Consider the following 12500-nt stretch of genomic DNA (forward strand, 5'->3'; position numbering starts at 1 on the left):
CAAGATCTACTGAGAGGGAATTCCCCTATTTTCCCTTATGGGGGGATATTGATTTTCTCTTCCCCTTACTACCAATCATTGACCAGGCAATGACCTTGTGAACTTCAAAAAGTCAGAAGATCCGAAGTTCACATCAGCATCTATAGAAATAAGTCCAGAGCAATTGTGGCTAATGGCAGCTTCAGTATTGGATTCTAAAAGTCTCACATAGGGCAAACTAGACATAGGAAAGACAGCTTCAGGGACTTATAAAGGCATCAATTTTGGATCGAAACAGAGGGTTTCACCCAATGGGTATTTCATGAAGACTTCATGAAAAGAGAAAAGGAAAAAAGAAAAAAAGAAAGAAAAGAGAAAAGGACTCTCAGTAACCTGGAGCTGTGAGTTTACTTTTAGACCACATGCACTCTTTAAATTTGAGCCCACATTCTCTTAGGGCCATTTTTGTGTAGTTAGAGAATGAGCCCCTTTTTGGGGTGGAGATTGTTTAAAAAAAGTATTAAAATGGCCTTGCTATACACACATAATAAATACTTTTTCTAAAAGATAATTAGCTTTGGTTGATAATTAACAAGATTGGGGGATTTCCCAACAGTGGGAGATGGTGAGTAACAGTACTAGAAAGCCCAGTGACACTCATGATTGCCTCTAGGCCCCTGAATAGGAGTAGTCAGATGCTATCTGATCTACAGATCTGGCCTGTGAATATGAGTGCAGGTTGGGGAAGTAGCCCTAGAGATCGGACTACACTTATGTTACCCCACCTATTTAATAAAAGCCAGTAACGCCCTATTACTCATGTAACTAAATACCAGTGCAGGTTGGCACCTTCTTTTCAACTTTGAGGAGTACTTAAAGGTCTGAGAAATAAAGTAATGTGCACAGCCACTATGTCAGAAGTGGGACTCTAAGTGAGGTCTTCCTGACTCTGAGACCAACTTCATATCCACTATATGCCTGGTTTTTGATTGTTAAATAGCCAGTTACATGAGTCACCACCTGGGTCCTGGAACATTAAGTGGGCAGACCAAATCTCAGAGAATACCGCAAAAAAGAATGTGCTGATGGAAGCCTAAGGCATATAATCCTTCTAACCTGAACTGTTTCTTCCTGACAGGAGCCAGAATTAGGTTCTAGTGCTTATGGCTTAAAATGAAATGCTGGGGAATAGGAACAGGAATATGAAGGCACAAGGACACACCAATGGCTAGAATGCTCCAGATGGAACTTCACTGATGAGACATCCATTTGTGGTGGTGTGTTGGAGGCTTAGTCACTGGCTTTTCCTAAGGCACCTTTATACCACCAACCCACACAAACATCTCTTTTATTACTTAGTGCTGTTTGCTGGCTAGTTAGCCAGCTGTCAGAGACAGTTAATGCACTGAGCTGGATTACTCATTTAGATGTGCTCTAACTGCTTTTCTTATTGGGTGTCATAAGGGATCTTAAGCCCTATGGTGAATCAAAAGTTGATTCCTCCTAGACACCTTCCTTGTTTTTGTTACATAATAAAGCATTGCCTCCTTTACTCCTGATTTCATAAATATCAAGGAATTTGAAAAATATACTCCCTGAGTCAAGAGGACACGAATTTGGCAAATAATGACTTTTGTATGCAATTACACTCCAGAAAGATTTCAAATGGTAAGATTCATCTTTGAAGATGTGATGTAGGTTCACATTCATTTCATTTTTGTCATGTTAAGTATTTTCATTGTGTTATTCTAAATGAGACTCTGCTGTTTCACTAAAAATGAAACAAGTCAGATCTTTGCTGGTATTAATAATAAGCATTTATTGAGTGCTTGGTATTTGAAGACTGCTCCACAAATATCTGCTCTGTGAACCCAATTATTACTGCTTTATAGAACCTGGAGCAGAGAGGAGAGGATAAATGAATTACAGAGTCAGGCACATAAGAAAACACTTTATACTATGGAAAGTTACCCTAAGCCTCTTTAAGGACTGTGCCTGTGCCAACCTCAAATGGAGAAATGAATAAAATAAAATGAATAAAAACTAGACTCAATGGTGCTTACACTTTTATTTAAATGGAAAGGGGTAAAAGGAAAAGAGGGAAAGGAATAAGCATTTATATCACACCTATTACATGCTAGGCATTGTGCTAAGTGGTTTTCCAAATATCTCACTTGATAGATGTGCCTCCCTAGGCTGGCAAGAGAAAAATTGAGCATATAGACTAATATATCACAAAGAGACCTCAAAATCATTTAGATGATACCTCTAAAAATAAAAAGAAATCATTGTGTACAATTTAATAACAAGGACTCAGTTTCTAAGATGGCTGTTTATAAGTACAGCAGAACAGCTGGAGGCTACAGCTGCTAGGATTCACAGAGGTTCAGGGTACTTGCCCCTTTCTCTTCTATTCCCAGGCATATGGTTGTATGCTGGGTTTACTACTGGAGAAGGCTGACTTCTCAATAGAGGGAAGTAGGTCCCCCAAATTCCTCTGTAAGTCACCCTACCTCAATTGCTCAAAAATTTTACTTTTTATTTTAATCTAGGATTACACCCAAAAATGAGGGCAGTAAAAAAAAAAAGAGCTACCCAAAATACAAATATGATCAAGTATGGAACAGATCATTTGCTCCCACACAGAAAAGGAAATGGCACCAAAAAATCCCAATAAACACTGCAGAATGACTAGAACAGAATTCAGTAACCTAGTACTACTTAAGCAATCATTTGTAAGGCTAGTATTCAAATCTCAGTGGGGCATGAAACAGATTTGTTGGTTTTTTTGGCTGATAGCCATTTCATTTCTTCTGAGTAAAGTATGCCCAAAGGCTAACCTTAATATTCTGTCTGGTGGTCTCTTTTTCTCTGAAGCTGAAAGCTGACTCTTTACTTGATATTAGCCCATTACTACCACAGCTTTGGCACTCTTTTTTTTTTTTTGGTAGTGGTTGAATTGGCTGATGCATGTCTTTCCTACTTCCATTAGCTACAGCCACTGCCTTCCCAGCAGTAGATGCTGTTGCTGTGACAGAAGTCTTCTATGCCTTTCAAGTTCTCATAAGTTCTTCTACCAAGGCAAAAAAGACACAAAAAGGGGGTGGTTCCATCCCAAGCACCAACTTACATAGTTAGGAGATATGGTCACTGCTTATGATTAGTTAGGAAGGAGGGGCATCTCCTCCTTACATCCCCACCACCCCAATTCCTAGAATGCACAGATAGTTGGTTCTCCTCACATTAAAAGCCAGAAGAAAGACAGTCAACCAAAGGAGAGGTGGCCCTTTTGGTATATCCAAAGGGTTCAGGTTTAATAACCAATCATGGAGATACAACCCAGTGCTGAGTCATATGGGGCCAGAGGTCAGCCCCCTACCAAACTTTCAGAAGGGCACTGGGAATGGCAACTGAAAGTGATCCAAAAAGGGGAACAAGTGTGCACATTTATGACTTCAGCCTATTTTTATACTTCAAAGAAAAGCAACACCAAAACCACCCTGGATAATTTGTGTATTCTATCCTGATCTCATTTTTTTTCCCCAAGAAAGAGATGTATAGTCTGTTTTCTTCGTTAATATACTGTGAGGGGCAGTTAGGTGGTGCAGTGAGTAGAGCACTGGTCCTGGAGTCAGGAGGACCTGAATTCAAATCCAGCCTCATACATATAACACTTACTAGTTGTGAGATTCTGGGCAAGTCATTTAACCCCAATTGCCTCACCAAAAAAAAAAAAGAATTAATATATTGTGAAATAGCTTGTTATATAAGACTCCATCTTGATAATCCCTGTTCAAATCCTAGTTCTGCCCCTTACTAGCTCTGTGATTTGGGACAAGTCATTTAATTTCTTTGGGCCTTTTGTTTTCTTATCTGTAAAAGATAGTTGGACTTCTAAGGTCCTTTCTAGTTCTAATTCTGTTTTTATGGCATCTTGTCATGTATTCGGTGGACATGACAGAAGCTCAATATTTGAAGGAGCCTCAAAAGCCATCTAGACTAACATTTGAACAAGGATTCCTTCTACAACATCTGTGATGAATGGTCTACTGGGTTTTTCTTGAAGACTTCAGGTAAGGAGGTACACTCTACTAGAGATGTTTTTCCAAAGCCCTATCATGCCATTAACAGCTATTGTTTGAGTTGCTACTTTTCATTTACCTTTCCAGTATATGTTCCAGAGATGTTCATATTGATAATGACATGTACACATGCATTGCAGAACTAGCTCAGTGTTTGGGAATCTCTGAAAGAAAGTATGGGAGAGAGGATGTATTAGACTGACTACCAAACCAAAAGTGTACAGAGACATTGTGCTGACCTTGTTGTTGTATGCCTGTGAAACCTAGACAGTACATCAGCACCATGCTGCTTCAGAAAACTGAATTTCTTCCTTTTGAATTGTCTTAAACTATAGATATACATATTGGCTCCCCTGATAGAATTTAAGATCCTGAGACCAAGGACTGTTTGATTTTTATCTTTGTCAGTTATTATGTCAAACTTTTCCCATATAAACTATGTGTTGTGGGCAACTATAGTGGGCCCCAAACCTGGAGTCAAGCCAAACTGGTAAGAAAAGTGACTAATGTCAAACACAAACTAAAGACCACAGACAAGGAGGAATAATGTTACTCTGAATCCTGAGGGTGAAGCAAAGTTCCAGTGTTTGAATAAGTCAATAACAGCTAGTATTCAAAGTCCTGAGATAGAAGGTTTAAGAGGAGATGGAGCCAGGGCATGTGGTTTAGGCATTGGGTTCCAGATTTCTCAGCTGAGCAAAAGGGCACAGGTAAAAGTGAATTTGAACTCTAGAGATATGAACAAGTATTTAAAGAGGACACAAATAAATGGATTGGAATTCAGACCAGGAGACTAAAAAGCAAAGTTTCAGGTTCTGGAAAAGGCAGTGGTGGGCTTACCTAAACCGCACAACTGGGACAAGATGACTGTTCATTCCAAGACAGAAAAAGTCATTTTTTTATTAGCTGTTCTTCCTAGTTAGGGTTGCCATTTGAATTTTACAAACAGGAAACAGGAAAATGGAAACAAAGTGTTAAGTCGCAAAATGAATTAGTCATCTAGCGTATTAGTCATAGAACTAAGATTAGTATTTTAAATCCTTGGATTAGTAATTTTTGGCTTAGCCCCTGGCCCACCATGGGTAACATGGCCAACCCTGGTCAACATTTTAGGTGAGGATTTTCATGTCTAGCCTCCTCATCCTCCACCCTGGTTGGTATAAATGACTGGAAACTCCTTAAGTTTTTATGTCTCCCAGAGCTATTTACATTTCTGAAAAATGTATTATTATATTTTCTTTGAACACAAGTGCCGATTTTCAATAACTTCTACTTGTCAAAAAGAACTCTCTTGCTACAAAGCAGTATAGCAAAGCAACGGCCGGAGCTATAACAACAACAACAACAGCCTGGTGCCTTGTCTATGCCTAACCATATATACCTCGTTCCACAATTGCAGTTCACCAACTCTCTGCCAATAGCAGGTCTTATCATCAGAACCACAGCATCAAGACTGGCCACTGTACTAATTAAGATTCTGATTTCTTTGAGTGTTCTCATTCTATATTTTATTGTGCTCATTATGCACATTATTCCCTTGTTGCAATTTACTCCGCTGTGCATTAGTTCAGATAAGTCTTCTTCAATTTCTTTGACTTCCTTCCTCCTATTCATTGTTTTATTTGGTGTAGAAATATTCCATGATATTCATATACCAAAGTCATTCCCCAAGTAATGAGCCCTTACACTATTTAAGATTTTTGCTCACCCCAAAAGTTGCTGTTACATCTATTTTGGTATATTTGCTTCCTTTTCCTCTGTCAATAATCTTCTTAGGATATATGTTAGGTAGTGGTATCTCGATGTCAAAGGGTCTGAACAATTTAGTAGTATTTCCAGGAGAGTGCCAAGTTAGGTTTGTTTTTGTTTTTGTTTTTGTCTTTGCTGTTGTGTTTTTTTTTTACAACAGTTGAACTAATTAACATCTTCTCCAACAGTGCATTAATGTTTGCTACCTAGCCATCTTCTTACCAGCTGCCATGCAGCCTGGACACCAAACCAAGCCCTGGAAAACTTAAACCTTTTATCCCTGAAACTCTTGTCCTGAGGCTGACTGACCTGATTACCTCAGTTGCCCATTGAATCTAGTCCTGGCTCCAACTTCACCTTGCTTTCTGGACATTTCCTTCTAGCCACCATATCCCTGTCCTTGCTCCTGGAAGGGGTGTGTTGATCATCTGTGAGCAAATGAAAACAGGTATCAGTGGTACAGTCTCAGCCCCTAGATTTCATGTATCCTAAGGCTTAACCAAACTGAAGAATAGTCACTGACTCCCTCCACATTGCTTGCTTGCTGTATAGAGTTATAATATATATATATATATATATATATAAATAATATATATAGTTTTGTATAATATAGAATTATAGAGTTATATAATATAGTTATATATAATATATAGAGCTATATGATATATAATATACACATTAGTATAGTTATATGTATGTATATATACAAACATATATGTGCATATACATGTATATGCACACACATACACACACATATATACATACATACATACATATATATATATATATTATATAGTTTTATAAGTTGTATAATTAGAGTTAAATTTCCTTGGGCCCTACCCCTCATTCCTTATTAAGTAGTTCAGAAATCTCATTTCAGTGTTCTAGACTAACCTATCACCTTCTTTCACAGGTAACAATTTTCTATTGGTGACCCACCAGATCTTAGTTCAAAATTCTATGTAAGTTTGAGCCTTGGTAGCTTGGACTTTGAATCAGAATGAGCATGTTATTGCATGCCTATGCCATGAACTTGTCTGTGGAACTGGAGATCCTCACTTATACATTGGGGTGTGACAGTGGATAGAGACCTAGAATTAGAAAGACCTAACTTCAAATCCAGCCACAGACACTTACTAACTGTGTGACCCTGGGCAAGTCATTTAACCTCTGCCTGCCTCAGCTTCCTCCATTATAAAATGGAGATAATATTGACACCTACCTCACATGTTTGTGGTGAGGATCTAATGAGATGATATGGTGCCTGGGACGTAGTAAGGGTTTAATAAATATGTGTGTCTTTTCCCTTTCTGCTGTGCTATTCCCCATTGAAGTTTGTCTTCCTCCCCGCCTGTCATCCACACGTGAGAGTGTTGCTCTTTTGAAACTAGTCCTTTTCTTTTTGTCCTGCATTTTCTAAACCAAAATATCCCATCTTGGCCACCACTCCCAATACATGTTGTCTCCTATTAGAATCCTGGAGGATAAGGATTATCTTGAACTTCTATTTGTTATCTTCAGGTTTTAGCACAGTGGTTGACACATTGTAAGTGATATAAATGCTATTTCATTCATTCATTCATTCATTTATTCATTCATTTCCATCTTCCTACAGTCAATTTAAAGTGAATTGTTTCTATCTAATATTTTTGCCAATCAACAGGCAAATCAATAAAACAACTATTGTGTGCTAGGTAGTGTGTTGAGTTCTGGGATACAAATGTAGAGGATTAAACAATTCCTAATCAAAAGGAGCTTATATTTTAATGGAGAAGACAACTAGTACATATATAAGTATATGCAGAATAACTATAAAGTGAATAAAAACAAAAAAAAATGTTAGTTTAGTGGAGAGTATGGGGGATCAGGAGAAGCTTCATAATGAGAAGGAAGAGAGGAAATTAGTTGTTTACATTTTTTTTTGCAAAACTAAAAGGGTTCAATTATAGGAATGAAGTTCCACACATGGAATTTTAGACATTAAAGAAAGGATTTGGAGAATTTAGGGGCTACTATGAAATCAGACTTTTTTTTTTAAGATTCCTCTCAGTTTTCTACTGTGGTTTTGTAACTCAGAGCCTCATACTGATACAAAAGAGAGATGGGCAATAGAGAAATGAAGATTTTATTCTGAAATACCTGAAGGCCAAACAACAATACCTATTATTGTTTGAAAGCTGTGCAAAAACCACATATATTTTTCTTCATTTTCATTTCATCCTTCATCTCAGCTTTATCTACAGTAGCCCAACACCATACTGGATATCATGGATCTTAAATCCCAGAAACTTAGCTATTCTCAAATCTATATGAACTCTATTCTATTCTTCTTGAATTACTAATCTCTCGGGGAATGCAAGATAGCTAATAATAATGTGAAAAAAGGACACTTTGGTTGGTTGCTTGCCTCTGCTCATCAATTCTAGCCAAGAAACCTTGCATAAAAATCCCCTGCAGTATCTCAGTTGTTTCATCTAGTATTGGAGTTAATATATATATCTAAAAAAAAAGCTAGACCAGTTGTGAACATCAAAACCACAGATAGTCATATATCCCATGTTACACACTCTTCTGTTCAGTTCTGCCCATCCTTTTTATGGACTAGCAGCCTTACACAAGATGCAAGAAACATTTGACTGCTATGCCTTGAACTATCTGATAGTTCAATTCACTTTTACATTTAAGTTTCTGCAGTTTATTTAGCATTTTAAATCTTGAAAGGTTTCCCTTGTAATCTAAAGAGCAATGCTACGTATTAAAGAAATGTAAATTCTATTATCTGTTATCAGAGCACATATGGGAGGTGGAGGCTATTCTGTTAACGGCTGCTGTTTTTCTTTTCAGGGCCCTTAGACCATTTCTTTTGACTTCTTTTCAGTTGTTTCTTCATCTTTCTTCCCAGTGTTCTGTAGCACTGTTTTGCAGTGTCTTAAGGTCTCTCTCTAGAATTATGTCACAGGGTTGCCTTAGACAATCATAAACCCCAAAATTAATTTTAGCACGTTACTGAAAATGAGAGACAATTCTCATGTAGTGGAAAGACCTGGGTTCAAGTTCTGTTTCTGACATTTATTTAGCAAGTCATTCAACTTCTCTGGATTCACTTTTCCTTATTCAAAAACTGGGATTGATGAACATTCACAGTATTTACCTTACTGAGCTATTGTGAGGATCAAATAGGTAGACTTGACAAAATGTAAAGTTCTGTGCAACAAATGTCGGTTATAGTTGTTATGTACATGCTCCATTTTTATTGGAGAAAGATGGTACAAAATTAGGCCAGCAGCATATTGCAAGGCCAATCTTCTTCACTCTAGAGGTTTCCCATTATGTAGCCACAACCATTATCTTCTGTTCAATATCTTTCCTCTTCCACTTATCACTGTGTGATCTTGGACCTCAGTTTCCTCATTTGTAAAATGGGGTGAGGTTGGCCTAGATAGTTTCTGAGGGCCCTTCCGGCTCAAAGGTCTACGATCCTATGTACTATGAACTTGCTTCTATTGTTGTCCATTATTAATCATTCTATTTCTCTAATAGGAATGGATCCTAGGGACCTAAGCAGTCATGATATTTATATTTAAACATTTTGAAAGTGACTATTAATAGTAGTGCCGCATTTATCAAGCACTTTACAAATGTTAACTGATTTTATCCTCACAACAATTCTGGGTGGTAGATGCTATTATTATTCCCATTTTATAAATGAAGAAACTGAGGCAGACAGAGATTAAATTACTTGCCCAGGGTCACAGAGCTAGGAAGTGTCTAAGGTTGTATTTAATGCAAGACTTCCTGATTCCATATCCAGAGCTCTATCTAGTGTGTCACCCAGTTCCATTTGTTAAAAATAATAGCTATCATTTCTGTAGTTTTGTGTGGTTTCAGAGCATGGCATGTACATTATATGATTTGATTCTCTCAACCCTATGACATAATTAGAACAAATTAATTAATATTTTGCATCATCCTAAAGTGTTTTGAAAAAAAAGACCCCAGCCAACTACTCTAGTTGTTCTGGTCTTTTCGCTGCTCCTACTACAAACATGTTTCATTCATCCCTAAAATGGTCTATTTTTTCTTATGAAGACAATTCAGTAAGCACAGTGATAATCCAATGAAAGTACTAGTCTTAGTAAGACAATTAAAAATATGTTTTAGGCTGATCATGAATAAAATAACAGGTAACTTTTAGATAACATGTTTATTTTCTTGGTGGTGGGGGGCATATTCTAGTCCTAGATATATCACAATCTTGGGTTCACATGAACCACAGAAGGAACTCTCTAAATCCCACTTACAGTTAATTTATTTTAGTTGAATCAGATGACTTATTATCTCACTCCATAAGCCTATTAGCCAAATCCTTTTCAAGGTGTCCTGCATATTCTAACATTCCTCAAAAATGCCTGATCTCTTTCTAGTCCTCTTCCCATCATTATAATGTACATGTCTCTCTTACCTTCTCACTCCCTTTCCATCTCTTGCTATGGGTACAGTCATCAACACTATTATTGCTTCTGGAAAAAAAAAAGACAGGTCAATCAATTGAATTATTGCTTCACTCACCATTCATGTGACATCCCTGACCAAGACACCTTTCCTTAGCCACCACTTTCCCTTGTCCAGTTTCCCCCTTTGGAATATAAGCTCCTTGGTAGCAAACTGTCTAGCTTCTCTTAGACACTTAATGAATGTTAATTGATTGATTACATTTTCAATTGATAGAATTTGTTTTCCCAGCCTTAGTTTAACTTCTAGTACAAAATAAATAAGTAAAAAATACTTTCCCCCTCCCCATTCATTTGTTTTGAGTGATTTGGCTCTTCAGCTAAGTAAGAACCTCTCTAAATATCTCAGTTCCTTCAATTATACAATGGTTTTTTTTTTAAACCCAACTTTTCATTTTATTGCTTTAGGGGGGAGTACAAGGAGTAAAATGATGAGGAAACTCCCTTGGCCAATTTCCATTGAATTCAAAGTCTTCAAGAATTGCCTTGAACTAAGTCAACTAAGGGGAAATATGAGGTTACATGACTTTCCCAGAGTCACACAACAAGAATGTGTCAGAGATAGGAGTTGTACATTCGTCTTTCTGACTGGCTTCTCTGCTTCCAAGGATATAAAATTTTAGACTTTTGGAAAAATAGTACAAGAGTGAAACCCTACCCAGGCCTGGTATCTGTACTTGCTGCTTACGGGCCTCCTGGGACATGCCTGCATCGTGGAATATCTCGAGTCACATAATAATTAACCATGTTACTATAGGCCTTACCTCCAGGAAGATGGATTCAAAGCCAGCCTCTGATATATACTAGTTCTATGGCCCTGGACAAATCACAATCTCTCAGAACTCTAGGCAGATTGCTGAGACTATAAGTTGCTAAGGAGATGTTGACTTGCACGAGTAGAGGGAATTTCCTTACCTGGGAGTTCCCTATAACCATGAAATAAGAGGTCCAGTCCTTATCTCCTGTATATGGTTTCCCTGCTATTTATCCTGAGTACCTGGTTCTTATTCAATATTTCTTTTCTTTATCAAAATAAATAATCTGGTTGCATTTTTGATTAGGAGAATCTGAGTGAATTATGAAGAAAATATACTATATTGGTATGTTAAAATTCTGAAATAAGATAACTTTTTAAACCAATCCTATTTTGGTTCTTCCAGATACCTGTATCTATCTACTTTGAACTTTAGTCATTATTTTGTGTAGTTCTCCATGTCTACTTCAACTTAACCTTTGTAGAAACTGATCCACTCCCCCCTCCCCCTTGTAGGTTTAGTGACACCACATACTCTAAGATCAATCCTGTCTCTAGGGAAGAGGAATAAAAGGAAGCCCAGGTTAGGGTCATCAACTTGTAATCAAATCAGGCTTGCTCCTATTTGTACCTGTAACCCTTATGTCAACAACACAAAATTAACTCAAAAAGCATTTATTAAGTGCCTACTAGGTGCTAAATACTGTTCTAGTGGGGATGCAAAAACAAAAGTGGCACAGACACTGTCCTGAAGGAGCTTATATTCTATAGGGAGGTATAAATTCATACATGAAAAATTATAGTATATGTAATATATACGCACACACACACATACATACATAATTTTGGGGGAGGAAGAAATTGAGAAATCAAAAAAAAGGACTTCTGTAGGAAGTAGCACTTAAACTGAAGGAAGCTAGGGATTCTGATTTAAAGGAGGCAGAAGTGAGGAAGGAGTGTATTTCAGGCCGAGGAGAGAGACTGAAAATGCAGAGATGGAATGGCATGAATAGGGAACAGCAAGCAGGATAATTCAAGTGCAATACAGAATGTGTGAAGGAAAGTAATATGAAATAAGCTTGGAAAGATGGGCTTCTTCTGGAAACAAAGGGTCTGGGTATACTTCTCTGTCAAATTGTCCCTACACATATAATCTGGGAACTTCAGTATATAGTATTCCCTGTGGGTAGTCACCAACTCCTCTTACAAGCACACAATTTTACAAGGTTTAATATATGAAGAGTTTATCAAATTAATGGAAACAGAGAGTACTCATATTTGAAAATAGATGTCAATTATACCCCATAGAGGCAACCCTCCTCCAGAGACTGAGTAACTTAGAGACTACTTCTTTGGATAGGGAGACAGTGTGGTATAGCGGATAAACAACTGATTTCAGGGTTAGGAAGACCAGTAACTTTTTGC

The sequence above is a fragment of the Phascolarctos cinereus genome, unplaced genomic scaffold (genome assembly GCF_003287225.1).
Source record: "Phascolarctos cinereus isolate Bilbo 61053 unplaced genomic scaffold, phaCin_HiC Scaffold_4;HRSCAF=312, whole genome shotgun sequence".
Lineage (NCBI taxonomy): Eukaryota > Metazoa > Chordata > Mammalia > Diprotodontia > Phascolarctidae > Phascolarctos > Phascolarctos cinereus.